This window comes from Macrotis lagotis, chromosome 1 (genome assembly GCF_037893015.1).
Source record: "Macrotis lagotis isolate mMagLag1 chromosome 1, bilby.v1.9.chrom.fasta, whole genome shotgun sequence".
NCBI classification, from domain to species: domain Eukaryota; kingdom Metazoa; phylum Chordata; class Mammalia; order Peramelemorphia; family Peramelidae; genus Macrotis; species Macrotis lagotis.
The window spans coordinates 632,600,394-632,616,072 of record NC_133658.1 but is presented as its reverse complement, the minus strand read 5'-3'; the positions used below and the strand labels follow the sequence as shown (position 1 = coordinate 632,616,072).

The following is a 15,679-nucleotide window of genomic DNA, read 5'->3' as shown; positions in this document are numbered from 1 at the left end:
AAGTCAATCTGCTCAGATAGGAGAGAAGCAATAGGTTATCATTTGAATTATTACTCTCTATTGTCATCTTTCTATCCTACCAAATTTCTTTATGTCTATCATTCCAGGCACTATTGGCCAAGTGCAATTCTTTTGAATAAAAACTTTAGAATGTAAGCTCATCCTCTATACTCTCACTGAAAGTATCCACAATATACATCTATTAGCAAGAAGAACAATAGTAATGATAGGTGCCCTAACTTGTTCTCACATTATTCCACTTATTTTTCTTTTCTTTAAAAATGTTTTATTCCATATATTGGAGAACATGAAGATTGTGAATATTTCCATGGGTTGGAAACAAATATTAAAATCATGATCTTAAGTTTTTAAGAATCAGAGTTAAAAATAGACAATGGAGGATAATAATTTGTTATAATAATCTAGTTTAAGTACAGTTTATTAGTTGAATTTTGTGTTCTGTGTTGGTAGTTTTGGTATTTGTCATATATCAGTTCAAGAAAGATTGAAGGCTTCTAATGTATAATTATACTTACTTTGTCATGTTTTGCTAAGTATTCTGTTAATGCTAAACTTTTACTGCTGGCAATGATGTAATGCACTGGCTGCACCATTTCTTTGCATAATCAATGTTGATCCAATATTAACTTTCTGCAGTTCCAGATCATATTGACCTAGAAATGGACTAGAATAAAGCCATGTGTTTCTCCAAATAAATTGGTTGTATTAGATTTTTTTTTATTGCTATATAAAATTAGCTGAGTTAATGAATATATCACCTATAGAGGACCTGGATGTTATCGGTTTAAGTTTCTACCTACAGGTAAACCACTTTTAGTTACATTCAGAAAATCAAATAGAATATACCTTTTTTCAGCTTTTACAATTATTCAGTTGATATCTAATTATTTCAAAAGTATTTCTGTAGGTTTTTAACTTCTTTGTCATATGTTCTAAGGCTTCCTTTTTATGGCATGAAAGCATTGATCTTTTTTTTTTATAACTGCCTTAAGATTCTGGTTTGTTATTTTTTTGGTTAAAATTCTATGTCTGTTTTAGAAGGAGTATTTTCCAAATCTATTACAGTTTCATAAGTATATATTTAGACTGAAACTGCACATATAATTATTGCTTTAAAATTGTTATTCTATTTGTTTTTTTTAATTTCAGGATGCTATTAAGTTCTATAACATTTTATTGAAGTAAAGCCTTCTTTTTAGTATCTTTATGCTTTAATCATCCGGAGAATATATTTGTAGCTATCTGCTTTTATCCAATAGATATTTAAGAACTCTAGATTCAAACTGAAAGTTTCCAGCCTCTGTTTTCCCTTGTACAATATTATCTCAAATTTATCAACTCCAAATGATATTTTGATATCTTTGGAGAAATATCATCATTAAAAGAGCTGTTTAGGGTGGCTAGGTGGCATAGTGGATAAAGCATCAGCCTTGGAGTCAGGAGTACCTGGATTCAAATCCGGTCTCAGACACTTAATAATTACCTAGCTGTGTGGCTTTGGGCAAGCCACTTAACCCCATTTGCGTTGCAAAAAAAAAAAAAAAGAGCTGTTTAATATTTTAAAGAGCCATATAGCTCAATATTATCCACATGCATTAAGTGATTAATCATATTTACCAATATAAATGCAGAATTCCAGAGAATAACAAGGAGAGGAAAGGTTTTTTCATAAACAATGGGAAGAAATAGAAGACAACAAAAGAATGGAAAAGATAATTCTTTTCAAGAAAATTATATATATAAAGGCAATGTTTCATAGAAAAATGGGCATTGTAAAAGGCAAAAATGCTAGAGATTTAACAGAAGTAGAAGAGATAAAGAAGACATGCCAAGAATTCACAAAATAACTATGTAAGAAAAATCTTAGCATGACTGATAACTGTGATGTACTTATTGATCTATATTCAGAAATTCTAGAGAATAAAGTCAAGTGAGCCTTAGGAAGCATTGCTAACAATAAAGGTTAGTGGATGTGTTGGAAATTCAGTTAGCTATTTATTTAAAATCCTAAAAGTTGGTGCTTTTAAAATTCTGCACACAATATTACAGACAATTTGGAAAACTCAGCAGTGGCTACTGCACTGGATAATGATCTTAATCTTAAAGAACGACATCAAAGAATGTTGAAATTACTGAATAGTTGAGCTTTTCTCATATGCCAACAAGGTTGTGCTTAATATTCTTCAGCAATATATGAACCACAGAGTACCAGAACAGTATCTTGGCCTCAAAGGCAGAGGAACTAGACACCAAATTGCCAACATTCACTGGGTTATGGAGAAAAAAGGGAGTCCCAGAAAATCATCTCCTTTTGTTTCACTGCCTACCCTATGACTATGTGGATCACAACAAAATATGGCAAATCCTCAAAGAGATGGAACTACCAGAGCATTTTATTTTTCTCCTAAGGGACTTGAATTTAGATCAAGAAGCAACAATTAGAACTGATCATAAAATAATCGACTTATTTAAGGGTATGATAAGACTGCACATTGTCATCTTATTTATTTAATTTGAATGCAGAGTACATCAAGTAAAAATGACAGGCTGGACAATATTAAGTTTGCTGGGAGAAATTTCAGATGTGCAGATGATACTTTTCTGATGGCAAAAAAGTGAAGAAGGATTTAAGTTTCTAGATAAGTGTGTAAAATCTGGCTTAAAGCTTAACATGAAAATAAAAGATCCTGGCAACTAGTTCCATCATATTCTGACAAATGAGAGAGGAGAAATAGAAGCAGTGTGACTACAGTCATAAAATTAAAATAATCTTGCACCTGAGAAGGAAATTTATGGAAAATCTGGACAGCATACTGAAAAAAACAGAAACATCACCTTCTTGGAAAAGGTCTGTAGAGTCAAAGCTATGGTTTTTTTCTGGTAGCAATGTGTGGTAGTGAGAGTTGCATTCTAAGGAAAGCTGAGTGCCACAGAATTAATGGTTTTGAATTGTGATACTAGAGAATACTTTTGAGAGTCCTTTAGATGACAGGAGGTCAAAAGAATCAATACTTAAGAAATTAATTCAGCCTATTCACTAGAAGAACAAATACCAAAGTTGGATTTTATTTTATTTTATTATTAAAGCTGGATTTTAAATACTTTGATCATATACTGAGAAGATATAATTCATTTAAAAAGACCCTGATGTTGGGGAAAATTGAAGGCAAAAGGAAAAGGGGATGGCAGAGGAGAAGAAGAGATAGGTTCATGGAAACAACGAATATGAACTTGGAAAGAATTTGAGATGTAGTAGAGGATAGAAAGGCAGGGTGTGCTTTGGTGCATAGGATCATGAAGAGTTAGATAAAATTGGACAACTTGACAATAACAACAACAAAAAGATATTTTGAAGCCTTTCTTAGTTCTCTTTAAAAGAGTTGATAATGAATTTAAAGCTAGACAGAAACTAATAGACTTAAACTGTTTCCCTGAAAAATTCAGTTCTATATTGATTACCATTGTTATTGTTAAATTATTTGAATTCTTCATTTGGACATTATATAGCCTAGCATCCTCCCTAAACTTACTACTACTTTTATATTATAGGAATATGAAAAAGTCCCAAGGACAGAAGTGAATCCAAATCTTCATAGTAATCAACAAAGAAACTCTGTAAGCTATGACTCTTTACGACAGCTTATTCAATAATTACTAAATTGCTAATGAATTGCTCTTAACACTATCTGGGAATTTTGAAACATTATTTACTCATAATTACTTAAAGTTTTTATGTGTACATGATCTAAATTGTGAATTCTTTAGAAATTACATAAACATATAATAGATGTATTTTTAGAGTGTTGATATTCTCGTACTTTAGTAACAGTGATACCTTCTGATAATAATAATAATAACCTTCTGGGTTTGTCTTGGGAGGTAGCATCCCAAGTATTTGATGTTGTCAACAGTTATTTTAAATGGCATTTCTCTTTCTATTCCTTGTTTTTGGGCTTAATGGTTCATAAATAGAAATGCTGATGATTTATGTGGATTTATATTATATCTTGCTACTTTGTTGAATTTGTTAATTGTTTCAAGGAGTCTTTTAGATGATTTTCTTGGGTTCTCTGGGTATATCATCACATCATCTGCAATGAGTGAGTTTTACTTCCTCATTGTCTTTTCTGATTCCTTCAATTTCTTTTTTCTTCTCTTATTGTTACTGCTAACATTTCCAATAGTATATTGAATAGTAATGGTGACAATTGGCATTCTTGTTTCATCCCTGAATTTTCTGGAAATACTGAGTTTATCCCCCACTAAATATAATATGTGGTGATGGTTTTAGATAGATACTATTCATTATTTTAAGGAAAGTCCATTTATTCCTAAACTTTCGAGTGTTTTTAATAAGAAGGATATATTTTATCAAAGGGTTTTCAGCATCTATTGAGACAATCACATGATTTCTGTTGAGTAATTTTCTAATGTTGAACCATCCCTACCTTCCTGGTATAAATCCAACCTGATCATGATGTTTTATCCTGGTAATAACTTGCTGTAGGCTCATTGCTAAAATTTTATTTAAGATGTTTGTATCAATACCCATTAGGGATATTGATCTATAATTTTCTTTGTCTGTTTTGATTCTTCCTGGTTTAGGCATCAGCACCATGTTGGTGTAATAAAAGGAGTTTTGCAGAACTCCCTTCTCTCCTTTTTTAAAAAATAGTTTATGTAGAATAAGAATCAATTATTCCTTAAATGTATAGTAAAATTCACTTGTAAGTTCATCTGAACCTGGAGACTTTTTCCTTATGGACTTTATTGATGGTTTCTTCAATTTCTTCTTCTGAAATCAGTTTATTTAGGTAATTTTGGTAAATATTCATCCATATCACTCATATTGTCCAATTTATTGGCATTTAATTCAACAAAGTAGCTTCTAATTATCTCTTTAATTTCCTCCTCACTAGTGGTTAGTTCACCTTTTTACTTTTTGATCATGATAATTTGGTTATCGCCTTTCTTTTTTAAAAATCAGATTAAACAGAAGTTTGTCTATTTTATTGACTTTTTATTAAAGCCAACTCTTAGTTTTGTTTATGAGATCAATGATTTCCTTGCTTTCCATTTAATTAATTTCTTCCTTGATTTTCAGAATTTTAACTTGGTATTTAATTGGAGTTGTTTAATCTATTCTTTTTCTAGCTTTTTCAGTTGCATACCCAATTCATTGATCTCCTCTTTCTCTATTTTATTCATATAGGCATTTAGAGACATAAAGTTTCCCCTCAAAACTGCCTTTGCTGTATCTCAAAAATTTTGGTATGAGATTTCATTATTATTATTATTTTCTTAGAGATAATTATTGATTATTTCTATTATTTTCTGGTTTATCCACCCATTATGTAATATTAAGTTGGTTTGTTTCCAATTAGTTTTTGGTTTTGCTTTCCATGACCATTTAGTACATGTAATATTTATTGCACCATGGTGTGAGAAGTGTGTATTTATTATTTCTGCCTTTCTGCATTTGAATTTAAAGTTTTTGTGCCCTAGTACAAGGTCAATTTTGGTGAAGGTGCCATGTACTGCCAAGGAAAAGGTTTATTCTTTTCTATTCTCATTATGCTTTGTCCAAAGGTCTATCATAAGGTTTCATTCACTTTCTTAACTTCCTTCTTGTTTATTTTGTTGTTAGATTTATCTAGCTCTGAGAGAGGGAGATTGATGTCTCCTATTATTAATGTTTTGCTTCCTTGTAATATATCTCCTTGTAATTCACTCACCTTTTCCTCTAGAAATCTGCATGCTATACCACTAGGTGCACACATGTTTAGTAATGACAGTTTTGTTTCCAATGGTGCCTTTTAAGAAGATGTAATTTCTTACCTTATCTCTTTAATGAGATTGATTTTTGCTTTTACTTTGTCTGAGATTGGAATCACTACCACAGACTTTTTACTTCTGCTGAGGCATGATATATTTTGCTCCAAACTTTTACTTTTACCATGTGTATATCTCTCTGCTTCAAATGTGTTTCTTGTAAACAACATATTATAGGATTCTGGTTTTTAATCCATTCTGCTGAGTCCATTTTATGGAATCCCACTCACATTTGCAGTTAAGGTTACTAATTCTTTATTTCCCTCCATGCTATCTTTCTCCATTTTTCTTTATCTATTTCCTTTTCTCTTATTCCTTCTCACCAAAATTTTATTACCTTTCCCCTTTGACTTTTCTTTTAGAAATTTAACTTTCAGTTTATTTTTATTCATACCTTCCCCTTCTCTTTCATCAGTCCCTTCTTCCATTATCTTTCCCATTCCAGGTCCCCCATTCCCTGTAGATTATGTTAGGTTTTTAAACCCAAGTGGAAATGTATCTTGTTCTCTCACTGGGCTAAATCTATTGAATAAAATTTACTCAGCATTCACATTCTCCCTTCTATCACTCTAAGATTACAAATCTTTATGACTCTTCCCTTGGTGGTCTAATATTTTTAATTGGGTATCATCAATTACATTTTGATTATTTGATTGTTTGATAAGCTCCTGTTGTTATCAAGATATCATCATTGACAGTTTACTTGAATGCTTGATAAGTAGCATTGACAGTCAGAGTAGAGGCTTCATTTATCTTTGGTAGGGAAAGGCTAAAGAGCAGGTTAGCTTGACACCACCATCTTGGCTCTGCCCTGGAAATCCCCTGTTTATTCTTATTCCTTAAGTCTCCTTTGTAAAATTTTAACTAATGTTGAATCATTTAATTTGTTCTTTTTGATTTGATATCTTATATCAGCTTAATTTTTGAATTCTTTGCTTTCAACTGTGAATTAAGAGGAGGTAGAAATTTCTGATAAGCTTAGTTTCTAGATTTCTTTCCACATCTTCCTGTTTTATCACTTTAATTTATTAATATGGCTTCTACTGCATGTAACAGCTAGATATTGATGCTGTCTTCTAAGAGTTTTCTGAATATCTTTGATAGCCCTTAGGTTACATGATGAGGTTTGAAAGTTGTTCATTGGAATATTCTTTTAGGGTGCCAAGTTTTAAAGAAATTTTACATATTGTTTTTGTTTGTCCTTCATTTTTTAAAAAAAACCAGGACATTAGGCAGTTGATGCCAGGACAAGTACATGAATTGGATTTGAGTAAGGGGGTTCTAAGTCACCAGCCTCATTTTCTCATCTAGAGTCATCTGGGTCCAGTGGTCAGATATGAATCAGGATGACTGGAGATGACTTTGGATGCAAGACAATCAGAGTAAAATGACTTGCCCAAAGTCACACAGCTAGTAAGAGTCAATTGTTTAAGAATGTATTCAAACTCCTGTCCTCCTGAATCCAAGATCAGTACTCTATCCACTATGTCATCTAGCTGCCCAGGTACTAATTTTTATCTTCAAGTTCTTACTATGGCTATCATTTCTGCATATATTGCTATATGTAGGTACTAAAATGTTTTTCATACTTTCTGTCATTTACTGTGGAATAATGCATTTTTCTTTTTCTTTTTTAAGTTCATTTATTTTCATCCATATGAACATGCAAATTTCCAAGTTATAAATTTTCCATCTACCCTCCCTTCCCACCCCCCTTCCCCTCAGTAGGAACAATCAGGTTAGCATTGTACATACATCTTTTGCTTGTTTGAAAATTAGTAATTTTTGACATGAGGAATTAGGATTAAGGGAAAGAGATACATAAGAGATTTTATAAATTGTTTGTCAGATTTAGTAGGGGTTTTTTTTCCTGTATATTTTGTTTTGTTTTGTTTTTCTCTGGTTGGGGATAATATAGTCCATAACCAGTTAAATGCAATTGTCCTAGCTCTCTGGACTATTGAGAGGAGTTGCTTCCATCAAGGTTGCTCATCTCATAATACTGTCGATGTGTATGTTGTTCTCTTGGTTCTACACCCTTCACTAATGTATCTTTTTCATGATTATCAATAGTAGATAACTTTTTAAAAAATCATTCTGTTTTGGTATAGTTGTCTGATTAAATTCATAATGTCAAGCTCACAGAGCTTTTTAGATTCCATTCTAGGTATGCACATCTCATTTTCGAAATTAGTTGTGATTTGGTTTTTTATTTGCAGTTTTTTCATTATCAGACAAAATTATTATACTTAATTATTAGGCATAATGAAGTTTATATTGAGTAACAATTTTAAACAATAACATAACTGTCGATTTTATTTTCCTATGCCAAAGATATATCTTTCAGTTATTTGTAATTTGTGAAATTTGTTGACATACATCCAATTCTTTTGGTGGTTTTTTTGCCTTCATTGACCAATGTAAGCTCATATATACTAACATTTCTAAAATATTATTTTGAGATAATGAATGCAAATATTAAAGGTTCTAACAGAATCTTTCTAGAATGCTTCTGTCTACATTGTCTCAGCATTGATTTCAGTAAAGGTTAGTGACATGTAAAAATAAGAGAACTTGAAGGCATATATTTGATTGTTTTGAAAAGACTGTGGGAAAATAAAACACCCGGGTTCTAACATCATAAAAGCACTATTCATCTGGAAATGAACTAGTGCTAATGGTACATGAAAAGAAGGTTCTTTGTGACACATTGGGGTGAGTATTGCTTTCTTTTTCTCACATGCACTAACCTGCCTTTTTACCTTTCCAAAATTACTGTTATGTGGAGTAAAAATGTTCAGTGACCTCACATTCTTTTTCCTTTCCTTAGATTTTAGTAGCTACTAAATTTCATCTAATCTAAGCTTAGGATTAAAGTTATTTTATATTATTGTTCTCCTTGGTCATCAATGCTATAAAAATTGAGGATATTGATTAACAAAACTGATGAAATTTTTCTGGTTTTGTTTTTGGTATTGTATTACTGCATATTGGAAGTTGTCATGTCTTCACTTCACTACACACACACACACACACACACACACACAGACACATCCATCCCAAGAATCAAGAATTGGGCTTTGAGGGGTTGTTATTATTGTTGTCATCAACAATAGTAACAATAATGATATTTATATAGCACTGTTCTATACAAATTTCTAGAGTACTTTGGATGGGTTGTTCTTCAATATTTACTGAAGCTTTATTTTAGTGATGAAGAATTAGAAACCCAGGTAGTTGCTTATCCATTGGGGAGAGGTTGAACAAATTGTGAAATATGAATGTAAGAAATATTGAAAAGAACAGGTTCAGAGAAACCTGGGAAAACTTGTATGAACTGATACAGAGTGAAGTAAACAAAATAAGGAGATAATAAGAACACTGTAGACAAACACCTTTGAAAATACTTAAGAAGTTAGATCAATGTAATGGCCATAAAAATTCAATAGAACAAATCAAGAGGCTACCCATCTTCTGGGAGATAAGTGATATAGAAAGTGAGATATTCATTCTTAGAGATGGTCAATTTGGAAATTTATTTTGCTTACCCTTGCATATTTATTACAGGACTTTCCCTTCCAACCTTTCCCCAAAATGAAAGGGGTGGGTAGATAGGTGGTAGAGAAAATAAATTCTTGCTAATTAGGGCAATTTTTCCCCCTATATATTTGCACTGGGTCATGGAGATTGCAGGAGGGAAAAGTTATGAGTTTGAATTACTTCTATAAGATCAGTTTTTCAAATAAATATTTTACTAAACCAATGGACAGTATTTCTTCCCCTCCAGAAAAAAAAAAATCATTATTAGCAAATGCCAGACTTCCTTCTGACAGAATGATCCAATCCTGCAGACAGATTTTTCAGAAAAGGAAAAGATGACAGGGAAAGAGCATAACCTAAATTTGCTTCTTTATGCAACTTCTTCTGCTAAATTTATTTGTTGTTATACAGGCCCCAAATTAACTATTATAGTTTATCCTTAATAGGATCTAAAAAGTAGCATTCCTAGAAGGACTAGACAGACTTCTCCAATACCAACAGATTCATCATATTCCAAAGAAATAAAGAACTTGATGAAATTTAATTAATTTCTATAAAAATACATATGTCCATAATAATTCATGAAAACATTGGAGTAACACCCCCCTCAAAAACAAAATTCACTGGGCAGATAGATATCAATGAGCAATGTGATACTGCAAAGTTTTTCTCTGTTTTATTAGGTGTATACTAAAAGGGTGTGTAGCAAGCTATAAACTGATCAAACTACAAAGAATATTAAGGAAGCAATACTGCCTTAGACTCTTTTTCTCCCCGCAATGTAAAAGACTGCATTCCCCAGCACAAACATATATGTGAAAAAGCCTCAACAAGAGGCAGAATGACATTCTGGGAGGATAGAACAGAGAAGCAAATCAATTAGGGAAGTGGTGTAAGACTGAGATAAGTTAGAGGGCAGGAGGTAGCCAGCCCTGTTATTGCTTTGTCTTTGCTTGTAGTCAGAACCTGTTCTATGCCTCCTGGCTCTTATAAAGTGTTGGAAGCTTTTCCTATCAGTCTAACAGGGTCCAGTAAACCCTTTAGATTAGCAACAGGAGCAAAACAGACAAGTTTACTACCAGTGGGAGCTCCTGGGTACTATGGCTTCTTTTCAACTTCTGCCTGGAGAATCATGTATTTCATGGGGACTATGTTTAAGTTGGGCTAGGTCATTAGCAACTTAACACCTAGGTGCTGGGTTGGTATAAGGAGTTGGACTTGGGTGGGGAATGAAGAATTTTAAATTAAACTAGTCTCCCATGAGATCCTCTTACAATGGCCCTGAAGAAGATCTTCTTCCCTTGGTTCAATATGTTGATTCTACTTTTTTTATAGACTCCTTTATGCTTAAAGGCATGAGTAAGTACAACAATAATCAGGAAAACAAAAAAACAACAAGATGTGAGTGATAGGAGGTCAAGGCTCCAGGGTATAGTGAGGGTATATCATGTAGTAAGATGGCTCTTTGGTGTATATTGAGTCTTCAGGCTCAGATATCCCCACTAGGCCAAAGGCTTGTTTCTGTTTACTGAAAGATGGGGCTGATGTACTTGTTTTATGGATATTGGGGGTGCCTTCAGAGAAAGAGCCCAAAGATGAAGGTTCTTCAAGTGAAAAACTCAAGCCTTACCCCAGAAGTATAAAGGCTCAGATTTTTAATTCAGAGGTACATCTGGAGAGATAGCAATTTACTTGAGGACAAGTTGAATAACAAAGATTGAGATAAGAATGCCTGAGGGAAAGAGGAAAGGAATAGGAAAACAGGCATAAGAAATGACTGGGCTTAGACCTGCAGGAGTCTTGCCTACTTCCTCTGCAGAAAGGTGTTAGTGAAAAAGATGAACAAAGAGTGGCTCCCCTCTATGTGACTGTAGCTGTACCAACTCTGGAAGACTGAGAAGTAGGAAGCTAGAGGAGGGGCAGATGGATGAGCTACAGTTGCTATTATCTTGGTGAGTTTACACATAACAATGGAGAGTTACTTTGTACAATGGAAATAATTTACAATTGAGAGGGCCTTATGCTAAACAATTTGGGTTAGAGGCTCACATTGAATAAGGAGAGTCAGAAGCCCTCAGAAAATATTAGAAAATACAAATAATATTTTATTAATAATTTAAAAGGTTAGATATTTCTCCTTCAGTAGGTAGAGAAAGAATCAGAGACAATGAATTCCGTTCTGCTCTCAGGTCACAGTGGCATCTCATGTAGTATGAAGGCATGACCACAGGCTCCCTGGATATGACCTTGCTCAGGTACTGCCACCAATTCCTCTTCCCCAATGTCAGTCAACATTTCATTGCTCATATTCCCTGTTATATTTTCTGTCTTACCAAAGAGGGTTTTACGGCCCTGGAGTCAGGAATACCTGGGTTCAAATCTGACCTCAGACACTTAATAATTACCTAGCTGTGTGGCCTTGGGCAAGCCACTTAACCCCATTTGCAAACCCCCCCCCCAAAAAAAAAACCCAAAAAAACAAAAGAGGGTTTTGACTATAACCCTGGTAGGCCATACAGTTCCAGCAGGAGATGGGCAGGAGGGCAAATCACCATGACAACACAAGGGTTTGGGGACTGATCCCTTGTTCCACTAGTGAAACTGATAAGCAGTTCCACCATAATGACTGTAGAATTGTGTACATTGTACCATAAATAGGACAGGTTGTAGAACCTCTGAAATTCTATTTTTTGGGGCACTGCTGTGGTCAGTGTGGTCATAGCAACAACTGTCAAGTATCTATATGAGGTGAAGGCAGTGCCAGTAGGTGAAGGGAGGACTGTCCTTGAGGTCATGCTGCTCACCTTGTTCCTGATGCCAATCCAGAAAACCAAGATGTATCCAGTCAGCAGACCTACCACTGCACCAGTCATGTTGGCACATGGGAAGGAAAAGTCAAGGTAGAAGAGTTCAAGCAAAGATCCCCAAACTATCCCAAAGATACTTATTGCTGCCTGCATCATAGGCCCCAGTAGGGAAGAGATATAGGCCATTCCTGGACATACCAGGCCATAGACTACACCAAGACCCTAGAAATCAAAGTGTCCCACTTCTCTGAAATTTCAGGGAAGTGGGATTGCATTAGATCTGAGGTGACTGCTGCAAATGGTTAACAGTTGAGGAGATGGTGCTGAGAGAACCACTAAAGAAACAGACAACAAAGAATCCAGGTGACTTCTCCAGGATGTCCATCCTGTAACAAAGTACAGGATCATCTGGTCAGAGGAGACATCAGCTTGTTCTGATCCTAGAAGGCAGTCAAAGTAATAAACATGATGAGACTACTGAGACAGATAATGCAGAGTGTTACCAGATGGCAGGGGAATACAGATAGCAGGAAAAAAATAGTAGCCCATGCTTTGTATCTAATTATCCCTCACTGATTCTGCAGTGGTTTCCAAATGTGCAAAGGTTAGAATACAACTGAGTTCCAATCCACTATCTTCACTGTTCTCTTCTACTAGGTGACTTTGTCTTAGAAGCCAAGCTCTGCCTTGCAGACTCTTTAATTCCATAACACTCTTCTACTCCAACAAGAGAAAATATATTTACATTTCCAGATCTACCCCCAACACATCCAACCTGCCCCACAGGCAGCAACATCCAGACTGCCTTTGACTTTTTTTTTTTTAGTTTTTAACAAGACAGTGGGATTAAGTAACTTGCCCCAGGTCACACAGCTAGGTAACTATTATATGTCTGAGAAAGGATTTGAACTCAGATTCTTCCAGCTCCAGGACTGGTGCTCCATCCAATGCATCACTTAACTGCCCCTGCCTTTGACTTTTAATATGTATGAGGTAAAGATAATTCATCTATAACATGAAGGAGTTAGAATAAATGGTCTCTAAAGTTCTTTTTTTAGTGATCCTAGCTATATGTTATCTAGTTCAGGATTGGGGAATCTTTTTCTGCCAAGGGACATTTTGATATTTATAGCATCCTTCGGTAGCTATATTTTGTCAAACATTTAATTAATTCACACTAATATTCAGAGTGTATGAGTCATGGTTGGACACACTGTAATTTGTCTCTCAAGTGATGCCATCCTGATCTTCTTTGATTATGGAGGACAAAAACCAACCAACCAACCAAGGAACACACCAATAGTTCTGGGATTCCCTTTTTAGTGCTATCTTCCTGCGTCAGCATGCAAGCTACTTTAAGCTATTAATACTTTTATCAGTAATCTCTGTCCCCAGCACAGTGTTTGATATATATTGAGGACTTAACAAGTGCTTGTTGACTATGGTGACAGATGCAAACCTTAATTCTTTTTCATTGAGATTAGTGCTTTACTACTTCATCTCTCCTAATTGGACATCAAATGTTAGGTCAAAGGAACATAGTGATAATGAGCTAATAACTAACTTTTTAATGTCTAAAATGGAATAAATAACATGAACCACAGTGAATAGTGAATTTTGCCCTTTAAGCGCACACACACACACACACACACACACACACACACACACACACACAAACACACACGTACCACGTACCTTGATGCTCATTTCAAACTCTTAATGAATGATAAAACTGAGTAGGGAAAAATGAAATTTTCCCCATAAGAAATGTGATTAAAAATAATCCATGAAGTTTCCCCAGAATTTTCATATTTTACTGGGTTATTATTAAATAATGGAAAAACAATTAATTACATAAAAAAATAAAATTTAATTTCACTTTACCTATACTGAGAGGAGTTTCTGGCATAGTGAGTTGTTTTTTTTGTCTTTTGATCTCAAAGAGGACCGTGACATTAGGAAAGTGATGCCAGGACATACAATTAAATTGGATTTAAGTAAAGGCTTTTCTGTCCAAGGTCACCAACTTTATTTTTTACTCAGGAGTCACCTGGGGACAGTGGTCAGATATGAATCAGGAGGACTGGAAATGGTCTTTTCCATAGCACAATAAGACTGAGACATAGTCCATTCAGTTATTAAGGCTTTTTAACAGAGAGATGAGGTCACATTTGCTTTAACTGAGAGGGCAAGATTCTTAGAGCTACTCAGTGATTAAGGCAGGTAAGTAAGAACTGAAGCAAAGAATGTCCTCTTTTTTCAAAGTCAAAATTTTTTAAAGAATGAATCTGGGAGTGGAAGCTTGTACAGAAACAATTCTGGCTAAAACAAACAATTGCTATTTACATTCACTCTGAATATATCAAGGTCCAAACAAGGAGCAAGTAGGCTTAGCCTAGGGTTCTGCATTTCTCTGGAGTTACCTTGAGTCTCTTCATGGAGAGGGGTGAATAGAATAGTGAACTAGCCATAGAGAAGAAATATTTTCTCTTGTGGGGCAGTGATACAAGTTCTAACAAGCGTGAGGAGTCCCAAACAAATGTGGAGTGCTGAAACAGTTTTTTCTCAGCAAAATGTGACTAGTAACAGGTTTGAAGATTTATGAAGCCTTTGAGTATCAAGGTACTATTTTGTATCTATGTTTATCTCTATCTACATCCATATCTATAGTTATATCCATATAAATTTAATAATTGAAAAGGATGCTTTGAGAAAGCCTCAGAACAGATTTATATTCTTAATCCTATCAAGATAACCCCTACTCCTATCTCCATTGCTTTGAAATTTTTTTTTAGGATAAGGCACTTATACTGGAATGTCTGATGCTCCACTTCCTCTCCCCATTCTGAGTTCCCCTACCCCCATCCCATCTTGAGTTACCTCTGACTCTTCTTGAGTTGTTGCTGCCCTATCCTGGGTTGGGGGGATGACTTACCTTTTTTTGATTGGACAAGCTAGAGATGACATTTCAGTCAAAACTATTTAAGCCCTAGTAAACCCTAATAAACTCCCTATTTGGGGAGTAGGTGGGATTGACTATCAAAAACTCAGTGAGGATCCATCCTCACTTTGGGGGTGATGAAGGCAAAATATTCATAGATTGTTTATGCCCTATTGCCCAGTTAAGGCACATGGCCATAACACATTAGTCTTGCATAAAATCTTCCCTTCTTTCCACTTCTTCCTGAGGGAGAAGGGTGAATTCCAATAGGGAACTTAACTCACTCCTTTGAAGGAAACAACTCCAATTTTATGTCCCTCATAATGCTGAGATTGTCTTGTGAATTCTTCACAATGCTCAACCTAAACATTATTATTTGAATCCCTGATTGGGAACAACATGACTAATTCCAGAAGACATGAAGTTGTCATAAGTCTGTACTGTATTTGGGTCAACCCCCTTGAAACCTAATATTATATTGAGGGCATTTTTGCTTTATTTTATGTGCAGATTTCTTTCAGACAGAGACACCTATCTA

The 15,679-nt window shown here is 34.5% G+C and overlaps 1 long non-coding RNA gene across 8 annotated transcripts in view; it reads left to right on the top strand.

Annotated features, from left to right (window-relative positions):
• The first annotated feature begins 669 nt into the window (after positions 1-669).
• Positions 670-15,679, top strand: part of LOC141507444 (uncharacterized) — a 106,420-nt gene continuing 91,410 nt past the window's right edge. For 7 of the 8 annotated variants that reach the window (XR_012474143.1, XR_012474146.1, XR_012474145.1 and 4 more), the window contains exons 1-2: positions 670-823; positions 3,571-3,636. This is a non-coding gene — a long non-coding RNA (uncharacterized LOC141507444). Of the gene's footprint in view, positions 824-3,570; positions 3,637-5,233; positions 5,293-15,679 lie in introns of all 8 variants that reach the window. The other variant, XR_012474140.1, reaches the window with a different exon arrangement.